We start from the raw sequence: 24,120 nt of genomic DNA, 5'->3' as shown, positions 1-24,120 counted from the left end.
ATCTTTATATTTATATTATACTATATTATAATGTCATATCATATTTATCATATTGTTACATTATGTTATATTATGTTATATAACATATTTATTATATTATACTATATTATATTATTACATTACGCTATATTATACCATATTGTATTTTATTATACTACCTCATATCATATTTCCATTTCTCCCTCTCCACTATCCCCCTCCCTTTCAAATATTCCCAAGTGTCCTCCACTGAAAAACACTCAAGTGACCTTTCATTCTTCCTTCTGGATCACAACGTCCTTTGTGTGTCTTGGGGAGAAGGAAGATGTAATTGGTTTGTGAGTCTGAATTCAACAAGCAACCAGACTGCCCTGCTTCTGTGCCCTGCTGAAATTCTTTTTCCTCTGTGTATTTTGTTTTTTGTTTTTAGAAGCAATGGAGTTAAGTGACTTGCCCAGAGTCACACAGCTGGTAAGAATCTGGGTACAGATTTGAATTCAGATCCTTCTGATTTCTGTGTTGGTGCTTCATTCACTGTCCGACCTAGCTGCTCCACTTCTGTGTAAATAGAGTTCACAGTTAACCAGTGTGGATGACTGACAGATTCTAAGGGGCAAAACCCATTCCAAAGACTGTCACTGACTTCTCCCTCATCTCCACCTCCCAGCTTCCCCGGTTTCCTTCAAGTCCCAGATAAAATCCTGCCTTCTACAAGAATCTTTCTCCCTCCCCTCTGTTACTTATCTCCAATTATCCTGAACATAGCTAATTTGTTTCCAGAATGGTTGGAAATCATTTCTCCAGTTTACCCCATATAGATCTTGTTTTTACAGAGTCGTTGACATACTGTCTCCTCCATTAGATGGAGTCCTTGTTTTTTGTTTGTCTGCCTTTCTTTTTAGGTCTAGCCCTTAGCATAGATTTTTTTTTATTCTGGCAAATAGAAGGTGCTTAATATGCTTACTGACTTGATTTGAGTTGGCCTGACCATGAGGAAATCATTCAGGGTGAGCCTGGGGCTCCTAATCTGAACCAAGGTATCTGCCTCTAGAGCTCATTTTACTACTATGACAACATTCTCACCTTCCAATCCCCACAATCCTCTATGACAAAAGAGAAATATTTGAGAATCGGTATAGAGAGCATCACGTGGAATGATGCAGCGGGGAGAGATCACCAGATTCAGCGTCAGAGAGCCTGGGTTCAAATCCTACCCCAGAAACTACCTGGTGAATTTGGATAACCTATCGATAAATCAACAAGAATTTATAAATTATATACTGAATATATATATACCTAGTATATATATATACTAGAATACATATTTAGTATACATACTAAATTATATATAATTCATATATTATATACTGAGTATGTGCTCGGTTCAAAGGTGAAAATAAAGTTACCCTAAAAGAGTTAACAATAACTGATACACAGTGCTTTAAGGTTTAGAAAAGGTCTTACAGACAAGATCACATTTAATTCTCACAGTAAGAGAAATGCTAATCCAGCCTCAGACACTTACTAGCTGTGTGACCTGGGAAGGTCACTGTACCCTGTTTGCCTCCTTTTCTCATCTGTAAAATGAGCTGGAAAAGAGAACGGCAAACCACTCCAGTACCTTTGCCAAGAAAATCCCAAATGGAGTCACAGAGAGTTGGACAAGACTGAAATAACTCAACAACAAAAATGAAGCCCTTCTCAGAATCACATGTGTCAATACAGGAAATAAAACACAGAGCATTGCATGGGAAACCAATCATATTGAAATAGTTATTCAAATATTTTTAAAACAAATTCATGATCCCCAAGTTAAGAATCCCTACTCTTTTATCATGTGATAGTCTACCTTTTAGTTATGTGCCTGTGTCTGATCTCCCTACGTGACTATAAACCCCATCATGACTGATTCATCTATAACCATATTTCTCCAAGCACCAAATACACTACTTTATACACAACAGGTGATTTTTAAAATGTTATCATCATCTTTTGTTTTCACATTGCCTTCATTTCTGATTCTATCTCTCCTGCAACCCAGCCCCCACACACACAAAGACACACAGACACACACACAGAGATATACACACACAGACACACAGACACACACACACAGACACACAGACATACATACAGACACACACACACACACACAGATACACACACACACACACACACACACACACACACACACACACACCCCTATCAAGTCATCCCTTATAGTGGAGAATTAAAAAAAGAGAAACAGAGACAGTTCAGTGACATTAATCAACTCATCAGTCAAATCCGATGTTGTCTGCCATGATCCACACCCATTCTCCCCCTCTGCAAAGCAGGGCATGAAGTCTATTTTCTCAACTCCTCTTTGGGGCTAAGATTGGTCGTTATAACTACACAATGTTCAGTTTAAGTCTCTTTGGACTTTCCTTTCATAATGCTGTGGTCGATTATTGTCATTATTGCAGTAATGTTAGTATTAGTCACATGATTGGTGCTTGATAATAATAATAATAGCTAATATTTTTAACAAAGTGCTGAGGGCAGCAAAGTGGCACAGTAGATAGATCACCTGCCCTGGAATCAGGAGGACCTGAGTTCAAATTTGATAGCAGACACTTACTAGCTGTGTGACCCTGGGCAAGTCATTAACCCTGATTGCCTCTTCAAAAAATTAAAATATTTACAAAGTACTGTACATATGTTGTCTCATTAGATCTTCATAACAACACCGGGATGTAAGTGCTATTTTCATCCCCATTTCACAGATGAGGAAACAGACAGACAGATGCTAAGTGACTTGCCCAGGGTTACACACCTAGTAAGTGTTTTAAGACCACATTTGAACTCAGGTCTCCCTAACGTCAGGTCCGGGGCTTTATCCACTGTAACACCTATCTGCCTCTCAGTTTAATAAATCTAATAAATCAATAAACCAGCAGTTTATGGCTGAGACACACTAGCATCTACCTCTGACACTTAGTCACTGTTTGGCTGAAGACAAGTCACTTCATCTCACTGCATCTCATTTTCTGCATCTGTAAAATGGGTCTATGAGACCCACCCTCATAAGTCTACTCTGAGTCTCAAATGAGATAATGTAATTTGACAAACTCTGACGTGCTGTTGGGGTTTTTCCTCCCAGTGTCCAGCACACTACTTTGCCCAAAATATGGATTTAATAAACACTTGCAAACTGAACTGAATGACTCTAATGGCCCTCTATTAACTCCGAGTCTGTCTTTCCCTGACACATCCAGAATCCAAAAGGAGTAGGAGGAGGAAGATATAAATGCATTTTTCAAAGAAAGCCATTTTCCTTTTGGCAGGATTTCACCTCTTCGTGTTTCCCTTCTCTTTAATTCTCTTAATCATCTTGGAATAACCAGATCTGTCGGCTCCCACAGGCCAAAAGGGCCGCAGGAACTCGCCCGGCTGCCTAGCGCCTCTTAAATGTCCAACACCTCCCTTTACCAGCCCCAGAGCATTTTGGAGGGGATTAATTAAAGGTGGTGAATTCTCTGAGATCCCAAAGATTAAAGTTCCCCTATATTACTGTTTTTATTACCATCTAAATTCTCTTCCCAGTATGGAAGGCGCTAAGATGCTCAGACATCCTTAACTTTCCTGTGCACCAAGGACTCCTTGCACCATCAGTCTGGTGAAACCCAGGGACTCTTTCTGAGACCCCTATTCTAAAAGGCATCAAATTAAATACATAGGATTACAAAAATAAATCAATTATAGTTATCCAAATATTTTCTAAGTTTTCTGATTTACAAAGCATTTTCCTCAGACTATCTCATTAGATCTTTACAATCTCCCTGCTCTATGATCAAACCCATTTTACAGATGAGGAAATGGGGGGCGGAGGGAGGAAAGTGACTGAACCACGGTTAATCAATAAAGATTTATTAAGCCCCTGTTTGGTGCCAGACACAGTGCAGAGCACTGGGTCACGCAGAGTGTAGGAGACCAGATCTGATCGCAGGGATGCCCCATCCCCACTCTCCATCCCCAACAATAAATGTCCCATTCCTAGTACATCAAACTGAACATGTCCAAAACTGAAATCATCATTCCCCTTAAGTCCGCCTCTCCTCCAACTTTGTTATTTCATCTTTTAAAGTATATTTTTAATGTTTTATTTTTACTTCTCTTACATAGTCCCATGAATCCTCTCCCTCCTTCTCTTCCAAAAAGCCATTCTTTAGAACTAAAGAATAAAAAAGAGAAAAAATAGCAAAAACTAACCAGCACTTTGAAAACTTCTGGCTTGCAAGGCACCCTTCCACACTCACTCCCTGTGCCCCGCTCTTCCAAGAAGCAGGGGAAGGGGGAGGTGAGTGACCTCTCTTCTTTGGGGCCAAGTATGCTCATTTCACAGCATTATCATCTCAAAGAGAGGGGAGGAAAAGAGGGAGGGAAAGAATTTGGAACTCAAAACTTCACAACCACAAATGTTTAAAAAAATTGTTTTAGCATGTAATTGGGAAAAAAAATAAAATATATATTAAAAAGTAATTTCACAGTATTCAGTTTGAATGGTTTTGTTACTGTCCTTGCCTCCCTCACTCTTCATCAGTTCAGGGAAGTCTTCCTATGGTTCTCAGTATTCTGCATAGTCATCATTTCTTATCGCTATTACTTTCAAGGGCTATCATTTGTTCAGCCCTTGTCTCCCAACTTCCTTATTCCAACCAATCAATAACATGTGTTAAGCGCCTCCGATGGGCCAAGCATTGTGCTACGTGCTCTGGATACAAAATGAGGCAAAAGACAGTCCCTGCCCTTAAACAATTTACAATCTAATGGGAGAGACGACAAACAAATGCAAACAAGATGTACGCAGGATAAAGAGGGAATAATTAACAGAGGGAAGACACTGGAATTGGCTGGGAAAGGCAGAAGCCTCTTCATTCAACCCCAAAGCTTCAATATCCTCTGCCTTTTCCCTGTCATCCCACCACAATCAGCTGCCAAGTTCTGTCCCTCCGCATCCCTCCCATCTATCCCCTTTCCTCCACCCCCACAGTCTCTCTCCTCACTCAGGCCCCTCATCCTCCCTTGGCTTCTTCAACAACTGAACTGGTCTCTCTGACAAGAGTCTCTCCCTTCTACCATCCATAAGGCTGCTGTCCAAGGAACAGGTGCTTCCCCAGGCCTTTCTACTTTCAGCTGTTACCTTCTCTCTCTGTCTTTCTCTCCCCCCCTCCTTCTTTCTTCTCTCCTCTCTCTCTCCTTCTATCTTTCCCTCCTTCTCTCTCCTCTCCTCTCTCCCTCCTTCTTCCTCTCTCTCCTCTTCTCTCCTCTCTCCCTCCTTCTCTCCCCTCTCTCCCTCCTCTCTCTTTCCTTCTTCCTCTCTCTCCTCTTCTCTCCTCTCTCCCTCCTTCTCTCTCCTCTCTCCTCTCTCCCTCCTTCTCTCTCCTCTCTCCTCTCTCCCTCCTTCTCTTTCCTCTCTCCTCTCTCCCTCCTTCTCTTTCCTCTCTCCTCTCTCCCTCCTTCTCTCTTCCTCTCTCTTCTCTCCCTCCTTCTTCCTCTCTCTGTCTCCTTTTCTCTCCTCTCTCCTTTCTCTCTCCCTCCTCTCTTTTCTTTCTCCTCTCCCTTCTTCTCTGTCTCTCAGTCCTTCTCTCTCCTTTGCTCTCTCTCACTCTCTCTTTTCATATGTTCCTAGAGGATTCTGGAAGTTCACTCAGTGGATCATTGGGCTACAGTTATAAGGGATTTCAGTCCAGCCATCTGGCCATGCAGTCCAACCCCCTCATTTTACAGAGGAGAAAACCAAAGCCCAAGAAAGCAAAGGTCCATGTGTAATGTTTAATCTGTTCCAGGTTATACAGGTTCACAGATTCATGGCTTTAATCTAAGGAGCTAGAGAGCACTGGACTTAGACCCTGGACAAGTCACTTCACCTTCTTCTGCCTCATTTTCCTTACCTGTTAGATGAGGGTAATAACAGCATCCACTTCCTAGGGTTGTTGTGAAGATCAAACGATATAACATACGTACACACCAGTCATCACCATGTGTAATGTTTCAGCTGTTTCAGATCGTACAGGTTCTAGAGCTTGAAAGCCCTCAGAGACCTTTAATTTTTAACTTTTAAATCCCTTTTTCTGGAAGCAAAAAGTTGTCACCTGCAGAAGTTAAGTAACTGCTCAGGATAACACAGGTGTGTACACTTTAAGCTAGAAGGGGTGTTGGAGGATGTCTCCTCCAATGAGGTCCAGGGACTCGCTCAAGGTCACTGAGCTAGTAAATGATTCAAGATCCAAAAGTAGGTCCTCTGTATTTCTTCTTCAGTCCCATCACTCCCTATTATTTATTATGTTTGTAGTACAGAGGACAGAAAGCACCAGGCCTGGAGTCAGAAAAACCTGAGTTCAATTCCAGCCTTAGACACGTACTAGCTATGTGGCCCCACTGTTATTGTCACCATACCCTACTGCTGCACAGTTTATAACAAGTGACTGGGAAGCGTTTGATAATGGGGTTCTGTTTTGTTCACTCAATGAAGCCTCCTAATTTCTCCATGCACTGTACATAACAGCAAAGTGGTTTGGAAAGTGTACTATATTTGGAGTCAAATGATTTGGGTTTATAATTCCAATTACTGTCTCTGTGACCTTGGGAAATCACTTTACAAAACAGGCCTCAGTTTTCTCATCTATAAAATGCAACATTTGAATTTGTTTCCTTCTCACTCAGAATCTATAATTTTATTATTATATTATATATTATAATATATATCATATTTATGATTATCTGTGAAAGGTATGCTCCAGTTAGACTTTAACAAAGATAGAGGTTTTACTTAGCCTTAATCACTGAATGAGCTTTGCCTCAGTCAAACTGAGAACCTGGGAAAGACCTTAACTTAAAAAGGCCAAGGTTTCCCACTATATTCAGGACTATTTGCAATCATCTTGATCTACACTTTGTCACTGGACCCAGATGGCCCTGGAGGAGAAATTGAGGCTGGTGACCTTGCACAGCCCTCCCTCCCTCAAATCAAAGTCAACTGCAAGTCATGTCACCATCTCCCTAATGTCAAAGTCCTCTTCAGGAATGAAGGACAAACACAACAACAATTCTGGCAATTCATCTTAGCCTGTTTGCCTCAGTTTCCTCATCTGTAAAATGAGCTGGAGAAGGAAATGGCAAACCACTCCAGGATCTTTGCCAAGAAAACCCCAAGTGGGGTCACCAAGAGCTGGACACGACTGAAATGACTGAACAACATTTCATACCTTCCCCTCCCCAAAGGAAATCCTTTGAAGGTAGAAGCTATTTAATTTCTTTTTGTTCCTTTATTTCCACTATCTTTCGTAATGCCTTCCACAAAGGGCACACTTAATAAACATCTGCTGAATTAATGAAAAGGATCTATAGGTAATTGGTAGGGGAGCCTGTCTCCCGTGACGCATGGATAGTGCTTACCAGCAAAAGCCTGGAGACAAGGATGTGGGGATGAATGGATTGGCCTGGACAAAGCAGGACTATAGTGATGGAGAATGAACAGGATGTGGGCCCATTCAGCCTTGAATACCAACTTACAGACCTTGCTATGGTCCTCCACAGCAACGGGGAACCTCTGAAGATTCTGGAGAAAGGGAATGATGTGATGGAAGTAGTGGGATGGGAGAGCATCCAGGATCAGCAGCAGCCTGAATTAGAAGGAGTGAGGATTACACAGGAGACTTTGTGTGGGAGGTGCAAATGTCCTTGGCTAGAGGATGGTGACCATGAGGACGGCCCGGTCAGATGTCAGATGTGAAGAAAGAATCAGCAGGACTCTGTGACTCAGTTATATAGAGCCAGGGAGGGAAAAAAGCCAAGGATTCCAAAATGTCCAGACTAGATGACTGAGTGATTGAAACCACCTCACCACCACCACCACATTGATAGTAACCGTCTATTTGAGGTCTGCAAAGGGCTTTACCTATATTATGCCCTCTGAATGACACTGAGAGGAAGGTGCTGTCATTATCATCCTCCTTTTATAGATGAAGATGCCCAGGGGCACAGAGCTAGTTAAGCATTCAAGGCAGAACTCAAACTCAGGTCTTTCTGACTCAGTCTAGCATTCTATCCACCAGGACCTCTAGCTGCCTCAAAGTAATTCTATTGTCTTTCCAGTTAATTAATTCCTTTCTGGGTCTTCTTTTCACCCAGTGCCTGAGGAAGCACTGACTTTACACATTTGGCTGACCTTGCCAAATATCTGACTGGGCAAGTAGTAATGGAATACAATGCACCATACAGAGAATGAAAATCAAAAAGTTACTCAATTTGGCTTTGCTGTGTGTGTGTCTGTGTGTGTGTCTGTGTGTGTGTGTCTGTGTGTCTCCACGTGTCTGTGTCTCTGTGTGCCTATGTCTCTGTGTGTGTCTCTGTGTGTCTGTGTGTCTGTGCCTGTGTGTCTGTGTGTGTTCCCAAAATACACGAGCTACGCAATATGCTGGGTAAAAAGAACATAGGGACCCAGAACCAATACTCATATTTATAATACCACTACCAATAATACCCATTTGTAATGTCAATATTTATAATAGATAACATGTATCACAAGAACTGAGACAGAATTAAGTAGAGGGCCAGTCTCAGAGTCAAAAAGATCCAGGTCAAAGGCCCGTCTCTGCCACATACTGGCTGTATGACCCTGGTCCTTTCTCTCAGCACTCCAGGCCCCCAGGCATCTAAGTCTCCAATTTACAAACACATTCACAATCTGGAACATGTAAAGGTTTTTTGTTGGTCAGTCATTTTTCAATCGTGTCCAGCTCTTCGTGATCCCATTTGGGGTTTTCTTGACAAACATACTGGAGTGGTTTGCCATTTCTTTCTCCAGCTCATTTTACAGATGAGGAAACTGAGGCAAAGAGGGTTACATGACTTGCCCAAGGTCACATAGCTATCTAGTAAGTGTCTGAGGCTGGATTTGATCTCAAGAAGATGGGTCTTCCTGAGCCCCAGGACCAGTGCTCTATCCACTGGGCTGCCTAGCTACTCCTCTAAAGAAGGGAAAAAAGATCTCAGGAAAACATGTCCCCAAATTCTGCCATCATGTGCAGGATTTCACACTCCTCTTAACAGAAGTTAACAGATAAAAACTGGGTGACTATTGGTACCTTCTCTCTTTTCAAACGTCATGAAAGCAGACCCAAAGAACACTCCAGGCCATCCCCTGCCAGCTTTGTTTCAAGGGCTGCCATCAATTAATTACATAGTAGCACACTAATTGAGGGTATCAACCTCTCCCTGAGCTATTGCAAAAGTCTCCCATTTGATCTCCAGCCTCTCCTCTCTCCAAACCATCTGCATGGCTGCCATACTGGTATTCCTAAAATACGTCTGGCCATTTTTTCACTCCACCATTCAAGAAGCTCCAGGATTCCCTCACTTCTAGGACCCCTCACACAATACCTCAGTTTGGCATTTCAGCTATCTGGCTCAAACTTACCTTTCCAGGCTTATTGTGCTTTATTTTCCCATAAACTCTATATTTTAGCTAACTTGGATTCCAAGCATCCATTCTATACAAGAGCAATTGTTGCTCTCCATGGCTAGAATGTACTTCCTCCCTACCTTCATAACCTTCTCCACCCCAGCTTTCCATTCTCCTTAACCTTACACTACCCTCCCACCACCTCTAACACTTACATTCTTCAATCCAATGATGCCCGCCTTCTGGCTTTTCTCCAACAAGACCCTCATTCTCTCCACTCTGGGGCATCTCCCCTGGCTGTGTGCCCTGCCTGGGATGCCCTCCCTTCTCATCTCTGCCTGCCCAGCCATAATCCCATCTTCTACTGAGAGCTTTCTCCAGTCCCTCTTGATTCTCCTTGCCTTCCCCATCTTGACTGTTCCCCACTTATCCTGTCTGTAGCTTGTTTGTACATATGCCCCCATGAGCCTGTGAGCTCCTTGAGAGAAGGACTGTCTTTTGCCTTTCTTTGTATCCCCAATGCTGAGCAAAGTGCCTGGCACATAGTAGGTACTTAATTAATGTTTAGTAACTGATTGACTTTATTTTGTAGAATCTCTAGCTTCTTTCAAGGTCCAAGTCCCACTCAAACACCACCTCTCCTACTGGAGCCTTAACATGCATAATCCAAGAAAACTACATCTATTTTGTCTTAACTGTGTACATGCTGCTTCTCCCCGAAGAGGACAGCAGAGGCTGTTATACCTTGGCCTCTTTCCCCAGCGCACCTGACACAGAACTGACAGTGAATATTATACAGGACCACGTGCCTGTTCCATAATAGATATGTAATAAATACCTTCTGAATTAATCCAAAATAGCAGCAGATATCAGCAAAAATTAAGGTGGCTAATATCTACAAAGGAGGCCAAAAGGCAAAGCCACCTCAGTCCCAAAGCCCTCAGAGGAGCAGCCACTGGCACTGACATTATCCCCAGAGAGAAGGCTGAGGATGTCATTGGCAGGGTGGTGGATTGCATAACCCCTGATTACAACAGTTACTTCCCCATCTGAAGGACGCCTACCTGGAGAGTCACCTCCTCACAAAAAGGGCAATTCCATGCATGCTATAGTATGCACAAGGAGACACATTTAGGTGACTCACATAAAGCTTCCAAACAGATGTCTCAAGGCAGAGGAGGAAAAAGAAACCAACATTACTAGCCCCCCAGTCATGTCCCTCCTCCTTCCATCCTTCCAACTGGACTGCTGCCTCATCCAGTAATTGGGAACTAGTATGACATCATAGAATGAGCCCCAAGTTTGAATCAGAGAAGATCTATTGCGGAATTCCAGCTTTGCTACTTACTTGCTGTGAGATCTTCTCCCTCAAAATTGTCTTGTGTAATGTGGTCCTGTCTCCCCTAGTAAAATGTAAGCTCCTTGGGGGCAAGAACCTTTACTTTTGCCCTTGCACTCCACTTAATATTAATTGATTGGATAATAAACTGGATATCGTTGTTGTTATTATTGATAAGCAGGTTGGAGTACTGGATAAGATGTGGCCTACGAATCAAAGAGATGAATTCAGACATATACTGTGTTAATGTGGACAAATCCCAGGGCTGCAGACAACTCTCTGAGTGTACTTAATACACCAAACACTAATCTGAGTCAATCTACTCCTTGAAACAACTGATACTGATTAAACCTCAAATCCAACCCCCTCCTTTTTGGATAAAATACTGTTTTAACAAATATTCCCCTAGTGCTATATAATAGACTGGTTACAATAGCTTCTGCCAGGTTCAAGAGAAAGGGCTGAGGTTAACTCTGGACATGTTCTCTAAATGTGATCTTCACAATCAGGTCCTGAGTATAATTCAAGAAGGGCTAGCAAGGGAAGAGCTGACAAGGATGTACTGGTATGAAGGTAGAATTTTCAGGCAGCATGAAAAGTAAAGAGAGGAAGCAATTTCATCTGATGTCATAGCAAATCACTTGGAAATTCCTTGAGAACCGTGATGGGTCTGCTATTTCCAATAAGGCTGGAATCAAGACTAGTGTCCTAGGCAGCACCAACCACCAGAGGTTAGGAGAAAAAAGAATCCGTGGAAGGGTAGGCCTCACCAAACACAATATTAAACATTCTTATCTCACTCCCTACGTCCTCTAAAAGTTACCATTCCTATTTAGATGATTGACTGCACAAAATTTTGGTTTAGAGTTAGCAGAGAACTACCAAAAAAGTCTTTGCCCCAAGGCTGGAGCCTTCACCACGGCATATAAAATCAGGCAGGGACAGCTGTTCTAGCATTCAGATAGCATTCTCAAGGACATATATGGTGTTTCATGTTTCTCTTGTATTCCCTGGGAGGCTTAGCACAGCGTTGGGCAGAATTTCCTATAAGTTGCCTGTTTGTGTGATCAAAAGTACTTTTTCCAATACTCTTAAATGGTGAACCTTAGGCCTATGCTTGTGAATTATAGATCCAAAGCTAGCAAGAAGCTTAGAACTCAAGTTCAAATGAGTAAACTCAGGCCCAGAGATTTAAAGGTATTTGCCTATGGTCACATAAACAGGACCAGTCTAGAGCCAGAAGGAATCTTGGAAGCTATCTGTTCCAACACCCTCAATTTACAGAGGAGGTCCATGGAGATCAAATGACTTAAAAGCCTTTTCTTCCTTCAAAACTTGGCTAAGGTACCACCCCCTCCATGAAGGCTTCCTTGATTCCTAGCTGAAAACAATCTTTCCTTCTCAAATTTTTCTGGACCTCCTCTAATGCCTCTATCACATTTGGCCTATATCACCCTTATTTGTACATAATTAGATCTAGAGCTAACAGGGACCTCAGAGGCATTCTAGTTTTTCCTGGAATCACATAGGCTATCCATAAAGCTATAATTTTATCCTTTATCATTACCAACTATTAGTTGGTCATAGGACCATAGATTTAGATCTGGGAGGGACCTCAAGGGCCACCTAGTACAATCCCCTCCTTTCACAAAGGAACAAACTAAGACCCAGGCAGATGTGACATGCCCAAAGCAATGCAGGTAGTAAATATCAGAGGTAGGATTTGAATCCAGACCTTCTGACTCCAGAGGCGGTGCTCTTGCCCCTATACCATGAGGTTGTATCCCTTTCCACTTCAGATGGTCGGCATCCTGAGGGCAGGGAGCATGTAATTGTTCCTCTTCGTATTCCCACTGCCCACCACTGCCCCTTGCACAAAGTCGGCATCTAACAAATGTATGCTGAACTGAAGTAAATGACAAATGATAATAACATAATAACAACGTAGTGACGTCACCACCCACTGGACACACAACGGGTTGTGTGCATATGTATATTTTTCTTTCTCCAATAAAACATTTTTCAAACCTCGAAGCACTACACAAACGTAAACTATTACTATTCACATCATTTGTAAAAGAAATAATTGAAAAGATGCGTGAAGCTGCCAACCTGGTGGACACTCAAAACTGACACGCACTCATCGGCTCATGCGGCTGCCTGCCCCTTAACCAAAACCCGAGGTCTGCCTGAGGTTTGAGGCCCTAGAAAACCACTCCCATGACAGCTGGCTTCCACACAATGGCCCTTTGAACTTCAGAAAAGCTCTGAAGTTTTCATCTTCTTACACACCGACCAGCATCCCACCTCCTCCCCTACTCTGCCCCCAGGAGCCTTGGACTCCACCCCTGAAAACTCCCTGGGCTCCAGGCCTACATACAACTTCCAAGCTGTCTATGCTACACTGCCCCCAGTGCCACCCCCTACTTTCAGCCCCCGGATGCTCAACCATGATTCCAAAGGACCAATGACTCCACCGGGCCAACGACGAGAATTCGACCCACCACGGAGAGGGGATGAGCAGAATGAGACACACATTTTTGGGCATGGGTAATATGGTGATCTGTTTTGCTTGAAAAGGCATATTTGTTGAAAAGGTTTTCTTTTTTTCAAGGGGGTGGAGAAGAAAAAAACAGATAATTGACAAATACATCAAATTATTATTACATAATATATAACATATCATTGTTATATATGTTATACACAACATCATTATATTGACATTCTTTATAATTTACAATTTAATATTTTATAACAAACATATTTGTATTTTAATAATATAATTTTTGATTATGATTGATACATATTTATTATGTAATAGTATAAGAGATTATATTATTGTTATATATACATATATATGTATGTATGTATATAGATATATATAGATTTCCTTGATAGCAGGAGCTATCTTGCTTTTACTGTATTTGTAAGTATAGTGCCAAGCACAGAGTAAGCATTTAATAAGTGCTTTACTTATCTATATGTTCCTTAAATACTCCGTGAAAGCTCCTGGGATTCATTCAAACTATTTCAAGCCTCACCTAGCAGTAAGAAGGCCATCTAAGGAAGAACGATTCAGTTCCTATGCAATTCCAGAATACTTTAGTCCCCCAAAGTCCCCAGACTTTAACTGTAGGAGTGAGAGAGGAAGTCTGATTTTAAAAATCCCAAACCCTGCCGGTAAAACAAAGGTTGAAAAGTAGGAAGGATCAGCAGAAATCACCATTTAACCTCCTAAGGAGTGTCTTGGACTCAAGCCAAGCAGACCCAATGCAAACCATTTGCGTCGACAGGTGTCATCTGGATATTAGAATAGTTTCTGCTTGGTCAAGTTCAAAGTGAAAATAAGGAAGATTCAGAGCACATCAATTTTTTTTTTTTTTTTACAAAGCCACCTACTAAGAGTTCTCACCAGATACTGCCGCTAATGTCATGGTCCTTTCTCCCTTGGTCCTGCCCCCTTCCTCTCACTCAGCCCTCCTCCCTAACTTCTCACCTGAAAACTTTCTCATTTATCTTGATTTGGCCCCCAAGATTGTCTTGGTGGTCAGGAATGTGACTTTTCTAAATCATATAAAATGTCTAGAGTACCTTCCCACTCCCCTTCTCCCCTCTTAAAGACTCACTTGGGTGGCTTCATATAATCTATGGCAAACCTGAGTGACTCAGTATGCCCCCTCTGTAAAATGGGCTTCGTGTTTACGGGCACCTTCCTAACTATGGCATGCTTAATTAGTATTTACAAACATTGTGAGACTTGGGGAGAAACACAATCTATGGAGTACAGGAATTATTATCAGCCTACTCAGTATCAGTTACATAAACCATATGCACAAATGTAAACTCAATTCCAGCAAATGAACAGACAGATAGTGAAGCACAGAATTTGTAGGGGCAAGCAAATTAAGATTCTCCAGCCCATTAAGACTCACCAGTTATTCATAGAACATGACTCAAGTATTTAAAAAGTTTAAAGTTTTTATTACAGCTTTCATTATAGACTATAGAGACAGGGTTAGAAACCAAATCTGTGATCTCACTGGCACGGGATATTCCAGATGTGGACACACCCTCTTCCAGTGGAAGTTGGCACCTCAGTAACTTCTTGTGAGAGTCGCCTAGGGAACTGGGTCATACAGCCAAGACGTGGCAAAACTGAAACTCAGGGCTTCCGAATTACATAGTCAGCTCTCCTTTATAGAAAGAATATGTTCTACCCATTCAGTCACAATGGTTAAGTTATTTCTTCCTATGGAGGGCAAATTATGTAAGAGCAGGGACTGTCTTGTTTTGGTCTCTCTGTTCTCTGGGTCTGACACAAGTAAGCCCTTAACAAATAACTCTTGATTGACTGACTGATGTACTATGGACAAAGTCTTACGATCTATGACTATAAAAAGATGAATTCAAATGCTTTTCATATCTTAAACCTTTTTATACAAATACTATCATCAGACTTCATGGAAGTTTGGATCCACATTCCTATACCTTGAAAAAATGATGACTCGAAGTCAAAAGTTAAATGCCAAAGCAAGCTGAGTCAAGAGGATGACCCTTAGAATTCCAGAGTGGGAAGTGACACGGAGCTTTGTTATCTAGCAAGATAATAGAGTAAGAGATGGAATGGACAGTAATGCATGGAGAGTTCCTCCAATCGCTGACTGGATGACCTCAGGCAAAATCATTTCGCCTTTCTGAGCCTCAATTTCCCCATCAGTAAAATGAGAGAACTGGACTACATACACTCTAACTCTATCACCCTGACTGCAGAAAAATAACAATAATCATCTCTAAGTTCTCATTGATAATATCACCTTAAGTTGCTTATTAAAATTTGACAGAATAGTGATCAGTCTTGAGGATGTGATAAAACAGTTTTCTAGGTTTCCAGAGCAGAGATAATCCAGTCTCTAGAAATGCTTTAAGCTAGGCTGATCCAGCATTTATTCTCATTATGAGACTGAAGATCTTTGAGATGTTGGAGATGCTGGCTATCCCACTGGGCAAATACACAACTATATACTTCAAAGGGTCCATAACAGTCTCAGAAGAATAAAAACTACTTGAAGGCAATGACACTGAGTTGTTCTTTTTTTTCCTCGGGGCTAAGCCCTGGTTTCCTTCCCTGGAAGGGATCTGGCTCTGCTAAGGAATCCTTCAGCTACAGACCCAAGATCCACCTGAGTTCAGCTGGGTTTGAATGTTTTGTAGACTCCTTCATTAGCCTCCTCATGGCTCTCTCAATTTTTCATATTTCATTTCTTACGGTTTGATAAAATTCCATTCTTTTCTTATACTGTTTTGTGTAGCCTTCTGTCAATTCATCGCTAACTCACTTTGCAATCGCAAAAACAAAACAAAACAAAATGAAAACACCAGAAACAATTTGTTGCTACTATGAATATTTTGGTATGTGTGGGACCATTCTCTGTAACTGAACTCCTTGGAGTATAGCTCAGAAAAGGGATTGTTAGGTCAGGGTACAACTGGTTTTCCAGTGGTTTTCCAGGAATCATTACAAATTATCATCCAGAATGACTGGAAATCTCTCTCCAATTTACCCCCTACATACCTTGATTGTCCATTGTTGGTAGGTCTGTCTCTCCATTTAGATGATAAGTTCCATGAGTCCAAGGACTGGTTTTGCTTTTCTTTGTATCCTAAGCACTTAACACAACGCCTGTAGCATAGAAGGCACTTACCAAGATGGAATACTAATGTGCTACAAGGAATGATGACCAGGAGGACTTTGGAAATATTTGGAAAGACGTATATGAACCGATGCTGAGTGACATGAGCAGAACCAGGAGAACATTACACACAGTAACAGCCACAGTGTGCAAGGACTGTTTCTGATGGACTAAGCCCTTCACAACAATACAAGGACCTAAAACATCCCCAAAGGACTCTTGAGGCAAAATGCCATCCACATCCAGAGAAAGAACTGTGGAGTCAGAACGCAGAATAAAGCATGTTATTTTCTCTTGTGTTACATTTTGTTTTGGTTTGTTTTTTCTCTTAATTTCTCTCATTTGTTTTAATTCTTCTGTGCAACATGACTAACGTGAAAATGTGGTTAATAGGAATGTATGTGTAGAGCCTACATAAGATTGCATGCCATCTTGGGAAGGAGGGGGAGAAAATCTGAAACTTACGAAAATGAATGTTGAAAACTGCAAACAAATAAATTAATAAATTTTGGTGAAAAAATGAATGCTTACCAACTTGACCCAGTTTATAACTCCGGAAACTGTATATTAGTGTGTGGCAAAGCTTGTAAGACACCCAGGTCACCATTCCATCCATAGTCATAAAGTATGGCTTTCAACTACTTCCTTTTAATATGTGCTCAATCTTCATTTAATCTGATCTAAATTTCCAAACAAAGGCACGCACTGGATCAACTCTGTTTGCTCCTAACAGTTGTGCATAATTGAACTTTGATAACTCATCTAAGGATAAAACTTGCTTTGTTCCAAAAAGATACTGAGGTTTCCTGAGCATGGACCCTCCCTCCACTGACCAGCCCAGATCCCAACCAATCTAAGACTGTGGTGATCTCTGGGTCTCAGCTTATCTGTCACCAGCTCTAGCTCAGTGATGATGACAATAATAATGATGATATAATAATAGCTATATTTGTATGGCACAAGCATTTTATCATCACAGCAATCCTGGGAGGTAGGTGTTATTCTTATCACCATTTTACAGTTTAGGAAACTGAGGCAGAGAGCGGTTAAGTAACTTGCCCTGGATCACACAGCTAGATCCTATGACCCAAAAATTGTTTTGGTTGAAAAATTCATCATGCTCACAATTAGTTTGTCCAACTTGGCTAAATGATCTTGGATGACAAATTCTGTAAAAGTTCATTTATTCATAGATATTTCCCAATTTGAACTGAGGCAAATTATATTACTCATTCCAGAAAGAAAACCCTCCATTAATTAGCACCAGTGTTAATAGGAGAATCAAAGTTGTTCCATTCTATTTTTCTCACCAGCTAATTTAGATAAAATTATAATTATTAAATGAGTCGATAAGATCAAAATGAAGGGGAAATGGAGAGGAGAAATTAGACTTCGGAACAACTGGAGAAGAGATGCGAACACAACGTTGGAGGCACAGATACCACCCAAGAACACAAGACATTGACCTTCCTCTCACAGGTAACGCTTAATCCTCAGGACCCCAAAAGGCCTCCTTTCCATGCTCAGGAGGTGAGAATCTGAGAAGTAAGTGTGTTCTGAGAAGCTGACATGCCCATTTACCAAGACATAAGCATTCCTACAGGAAAAAGACTGTTGTATCTGTACTTGTTGGTACCTCATAGAGAAAACAAGCTACGCTATCAAGCTTTTCTTTTTTTGACCTCATGAAATGGGGGTTCCATGCCTATCACTCCATTAAAACTACCTGTTCCCCAGTGACTTCCACATAACCAGATCCAAAGCCCTCTCTGACCTCTGTGAATCACATCACTCCTTCATTTTACAGTGATGCTCCCTGTGTCCTGTGTGACCTTGGGAAGTCACTTGATGACCAAGTTCCTTACTTAGGTAGGCCACAAGACACAATTTTCTACTGTGAAGCTGTTCCCTGAAGGATTCCTTTCACAGGGAACAGTAACAACCAAAAAACCCAATCCTTGTTGTACTCTAGATCACTCTCTAGACAGTAACCCAGTGGGATTTCTTCTGTAAAACGGTCCCCACGGGCCTTTCTAACTTCAGAAGACCCTGGGCCTGTCAAGATGTTGGTCTGTACAATGGTTTCAGAGAAATGGAGATGATTCTTATCCAGGCCTGTTTTCTCAGCAGTAAAATAAAGACAGTGGATTAGATGGTCTCTAGACCTGCCAGTTCTACATGTATGATTGGACAGACTTCTAAACCATGTTATTCTGTGTATTATTACACAATTCACACAACATACTCCTCATCCTACAGAGAAATCCAATGATTTATACTCAAGAAAACAAGGCTATCAGATCTTAATCCCAAAGGATTCATGGTGAAATAAGCCTTTCTCCTTTCAACACAGAGGTGGTAGGTTATAGGTAAGAAATAAGGTGTAGACCCTCCTATAGACATAGCTACTGTGCTGTTCTCTCACTTAACTTGACTACTCTGTTGGGAGGGGGCTGAAGTCAAACAGAAGGAAAGTGACAGCACATGGCTTTTCCTAAGAATTCCAAAAAAACCTAAAGCCTGATTGTTGGGATGGATTTACTTAATTTGTCTCCACAGAGCTAGCTAGGATATTTCATTCTGTGGAGTTAATCAGTTATAAATACCCTCCTACCCACAACCCTCATTTTCTACTTTTGGGACTTGAGGTTAGGGTATAGGATCTAAGAGAAAGTATAATCTCTTCTCTTAAGTTGAAGCAATCCATTTCCTAACTAGTCTGGCCAAATGGCTCCTTCCCTAAAGGGACTCTTTTCTATAGAGAGAGGCAAAAAAAAATAATAATAATAATAATCAATTTGATCTTCTAAGATAATGCCTACTTCCCCCCTCCCTGAATACCAGCCCACTCAAGAGTACCTAGCAAATTCCAAGGTTACTCAAGCAATATTCTGTTCCCTCAAGTGGCCAATCCCTGGATTACTGAACATAAATAAGTCACACCCCTACACACCCTAGCCTGCAGAGAAATCCAATTATTTATCCTTGAGAAAACAGACTTAGTGTCTGGGACCTCCATCTAGAGATGGAAGGGAACTCAGCTGTTATATAGTTCAGACTCTGCATGTTACAGAGAAGGAAACTGAGGCCCATGAATTGATTTTGCCCAAGGTCATATAGGTAACAGGTAAAAGCTTGGGTTTGAATCCCATCCTCAGATTCAACCCAATCCAGGGAGCCACATATTTGAGACTCCATTATCCCTCCCCCTGTGGAAGTTTAACCTTACCTTAGCTGAAAGAGGGTCCGAAGTACTGTGGAAGACCACAGCTGAGCTGGCATCAATGAAGGCCTGCACCTCACTCCTCAGCTCTGTGTTGACAGTATTAGGAAGGGGTGCTGAGGTATCCCTCACGCTGCTGATTAACGCTGCTGTGTTCCTGTTTTCTACCTGAGTGCCACTGTGGTGACGAGCCCTTATTGAGAGAAAAGGAAGCAAAGAAGGTAATTATCAGAAAGGAAAATACTGGATGAGTAGGGTGATAATATTAGGTTTCCCTGTGGAAAAAAAACTCTGTCATTTTAGCCCCACAGGGGTTTATTAGAAAGGGAATAAGAGACATAAGCAGGACAGCATGGGAGATCTGCAAGGATGGATTATCTAGGTTTTATGTTTAGCTCTAAAAACAGGCTGGATGCTGCTCATCACTGATGAATCACTTTGTAACCTTGAATTGGTGCCATAAATCTGCAGCCTGGGCTCGGACGCAGACAGGCAAGAAAGGGTTGGTTCTAGCTCTCAGAATGCCTCGCTTTCTTCAAGATGCAGTCAGGAGACCATCTTGGGCACCATCTTATCCCGGGGTCTATGAACTTAATTTTAAAAATATTCTGATGACTGAATCTCGATTATAATTGGTTTTCTTTCCATTTCATATCATGCATTTAAGAATATGGTTCTGAGACAGGATCCACAGGCTTCCCCAGACTGACAAAGATGACCGAGACACAAAAATGGTTACGAATCCTTGACCTAACTGATGCTGAGTGAAGTGAGCAGAACCAGGAGAACACTGTACACAGTAAGAACCACAGTGTGCAAGGACTGAATTTGATAGACTCACCCCTTCTCAGCAACGCAAGGACCTAAAACCTTTTCAAAGACTCACGATGGAAAATGCCATCACATCCAGAGAAAGAACTATGGAGTCAGAAATTTTGTTTTATTTTTCTTCCTCATGGTTTCTCCCATAATTCTTCTAGGCAACATGACTAATGTGAAAATGTGTTTAATAGGAATGTATGTATAAAGCCCATATAAGATTGCACATCAACTTGGGGAGGGAGGGAGGAGGGGGAGAAAATTTAGAACCTATGGAAGTGAATGCTGAAAACTAAAAGTAAATTAAGTAGCTAATAAAAGAAAGAACCCTCAGCCTAGTCCAATTCTCTCATTGTACAGATGAGGAAACTGAGGCACTGAGAGATGAAGATTTACACCAGGTCACATAGGCAATGAGGAGGAGAAGCAATCCTTAGATTTCAAAGTCAAGGCTCTTTCCAGTATAACACACTGTATATACTTACCTACTGTCTATACAGTGCTGGACATAAGCAGGAGTGTGCTGGGTAGCAGTTGGCAACCAGCTCTCCAGAAGAAAGAAAAATGTACATAGGTACAATTTTAAGTTTAAACTACGTTGTTAACATTTCCTCCATCACTTTCTGGAGTTTAAACAACCAGCAAAATAATAAATGAAGCCCTGACTTGTAGGGTTTGCTGATTTTCCAAGTGCAAATGCTCACACTGAAAATTTAACCAAGGGTTTGCAAGCCAGTTTGATCTGGCTCCAGCACCCCCCTAAATGTAAGGAGCAAATTCCTTGACTGTCAGATCTACACCTAAGTAGAATGAGATGCTCTGGGTCCATACCAAACTAGAGGTCCTCAGGAAAGAGATGGATAAGCTTCCTAAGGGGGGATGATGCGGAGATGCTGTAGAGGATTTGGGGAGGGACCAGACTGGTGATTTCATCATTGTAGACGCTCCAGGGAAATAATTTCCACTACCAATGTATGAGCATCTGTTCTGCTCATGCTTGGCCACCTCTGAGGTCATGGAGAAGAGGGGAGAGGAGGGGAGGAGAAGGAAGGGAAAGGGCGGAGAAGGAAGGGAAGGGGAGGGCAGGGGAGAAGAGAGATTTCTCAAGAATTAAACTGTTTTAGTTATCTATTGAGGCATAGTCTAATACTGTGCCCATTTCATCCAACTAATGTCACCCAACTGGATACAGCCATCAGAAAAACATTGGAAATTGTTTCCACCCTCTAGGATGGGACTAAAAAAAGATATCATGAGCATAAAGGGCAGGGCCATTGAAGGCCCCAAGAACAATCAAGAGAGACATGGTGTGAGTAAACAGACTGTAGCATATTTCTAATGATGACTTGCATGCAAGAGGTGACATTATCAAGAATCTCAATTCATGAAAAAGGAAGTGAGCCAGTCAGCCAGGGCAGCTGATGAATGACCCAAGCACTGATAACCACAAAATGCTCCAAGCCCCAGACAGAGGATGCCTAGTTAGCTAGCACACTGGGAGGATCCCCGTTGGAAGATTTCTAGAAGCATCTCGTCCGGAAGTGCACAGGATAAGAAAGGGTGGAGGGGGAAGGTTGAGTCCCACTGGTGAAAGAATCATTCGCTAGAGAATATAGATCTATTCAAGTAAACAGTTGACATGGTACCTTCCCCGCCCACCAGATACCGAGTGTTCATCACCAAGGGGACAATGAGATACAGTCAGCAGGAGAGAATAAGGGTGATGAGGTATGAGGAAGACACTTCACCTTACTGGGACCTCATCTGGAGAGCAGACTCCTCAAAGGATCTCAAAATAGCAAAGGTTTGTTGAGCAAGGGAGCTGTCAGGAGGTATTAGTGACTGCTCACTAATGACCCTCACCCTCCACAAACTGGCTTTAATATGACATGGCACACCCACATCACCCATTCTTCTTCATGAAAGGCATCGTGACATCTCAGACAGAGACAGGCCTGGGAGTCTACTTGAGAATTATAATAAAAACATTTGTAAATGGGAAGGGACCCAAACAGCCCTTTATCTTATGCAATATGAAAGGAATTCCCAGTACAACATAACCAACAAGGGGTCATTCACCTCTGCATGAAACCCTCCAAGGAGGGAAAAGCCATCACTTCTCAAGGCAATGCATTTTTGGAGTGGACACCTCTGATGCTAGCTGTATGACTGTATCTAGACACTTGACCTCTTTGAATCTCAGTTGCCTCATCTATAAAAAGGGTATACAACCTCTATAATGGTAGGGCTTTTTAAGGTTCAAATGAGATTGCTTACATAAAGTGTTTTTCAAACTATAAAATACTGTACTACATGCTACATATATCACATACTTTGCACAGCTATTACAGTCCTTATAAGAGGTTATGTTGTAAAATAGAGAGCTGGCCTCAAATCCAGAAGGCCCTGGGTCCAAATTCCACTGCTGAAACAGACTGCCTGTGTCACCACAGGCAACTCACTCGATCTTGGCCATTCCCAGTCAACATTTGGGAGATGGTATGCTGTAAAGCTGGTGCTGATCTGAATTGGTAATTGGAAATTCTTTTTTGGGAGGTGCCTACACAAATGAAATCACAAAAGATTATAGATATCCTTAAGTGCGTGCGCACACACACACACCCTTTCATCTTCTCAAAGTCCAGAAAAACCTCAGGTCAGAGAACACTATGCTACAATTCCTGGGGGATAACACCAAGGATAAAGGCTCTAACTTGAGGGACTTATAATCTTCTAGCCCACAAAGGGTGCTTGATGTCTGTCCTTCATTCTTGAAGAGGACCATGACGTCAGGAAGATGACACTATGACTTGCAAGTGAATCAGATTTAAGTGAGGGAGGGCTGCGCAAAACCAACAGCCTCACTTTCTCCTCCACAGCCATTTGAGTCCAGTAGCGAGATATAAATCAGGACAACTGGAGATGGCCCAGGATGTAATGGGGGCTAGCCCAGAAAACACATCAACTTTTGACAATGTCCCAGCCAACTAAAACCCAACTATTTAGAACCCTCGACTAATCAGAATGTTATTTCAAGGAGAAAAAGATTAATAGCCAGTTCATCATACACCTCCCTGGAAGATGGCACCTGCAGGCCTGTAAAGTGATTATGGTCCCCTCATATCTCCTTTTCCAGTATGCTTCTCATGGCAGAAGGAGGATAGATCAATGTTATTCAAGTGAGGTGAGATTTCTAGTGAGAATATTATATTAATATTATTAATAACAAAAATCCAGACAATGCTTGAAAGTTGACAATGTACTTTATACACGAAATATCATTTGATCTTAGGAGGTAAGAACTTTATATATTAATATCACCTTTCTTCCAGATGGAAAAACTGAAAGCATTTTGCTAGGTGAAATTACCTGCCCTGGGTCCCATCAATGGTCGGTGTCAGTGGTGGAACTGACCGGCATCCCATGTCCTAGGCCACGGTGCTAAATTATCTGCAATTTGCTTCAAGCTTATAGCACCTGCTTTAAATTAACACTCAAAAGATCATTTAGAATGATTAGAAAAGCTCAGTATTTATGAAGTCAATGCTTTAACAGATCAAGACTACGGATAGGATGGAAAAGGAAGATGTCTCTATTTCAGCTCCGGTTCCCTCCCCTCCCAAAT

The 24,120-nt window shown here is 41.7% G+C and overlaps 1 protein-coding gene across 1 annotated transcript in view; it reads right to left on the bottom strand.

Annotated features, from left to right (window-relative positions):
* Positions 1–24,120, bottom strand: part of TXNRD1 (thioredoxin reductase 1) — a 160,934-nt gene that overhangs the window by 66,836 nt on the left and 69,978 nt on the right. The window contains exon 2 of the mRNA XM_072655789.1: positions 19,683–19,869. The gene's annotated coding sequence lies outside the window, so the exon portion shown is untranslated. The remainder of the gene's footprint in view (positions 1–19,682; positions 19,870–24,120) is intronic.

This window comes from Notamacropus eugenii, chromosome 3, assembly GCF_028372415.1.
Source record: "Notamacropus eugenii isolate mMacEug1 chromosome 3, mMacEug1.pri_v2, whole genome shotgun sequence".
Lineage (NCBI taxonomy): Eukaryota > Metazoa > Chordata > Mammalia > Diprotodontia > Macropodidae > Notamacropus > Notamacropus eugenii.
The sequence above is the reverse complement of the archived record's forward strand: the minus strand, read 5'-3'. Positions and strand labels throughout refer to the sequence as shown.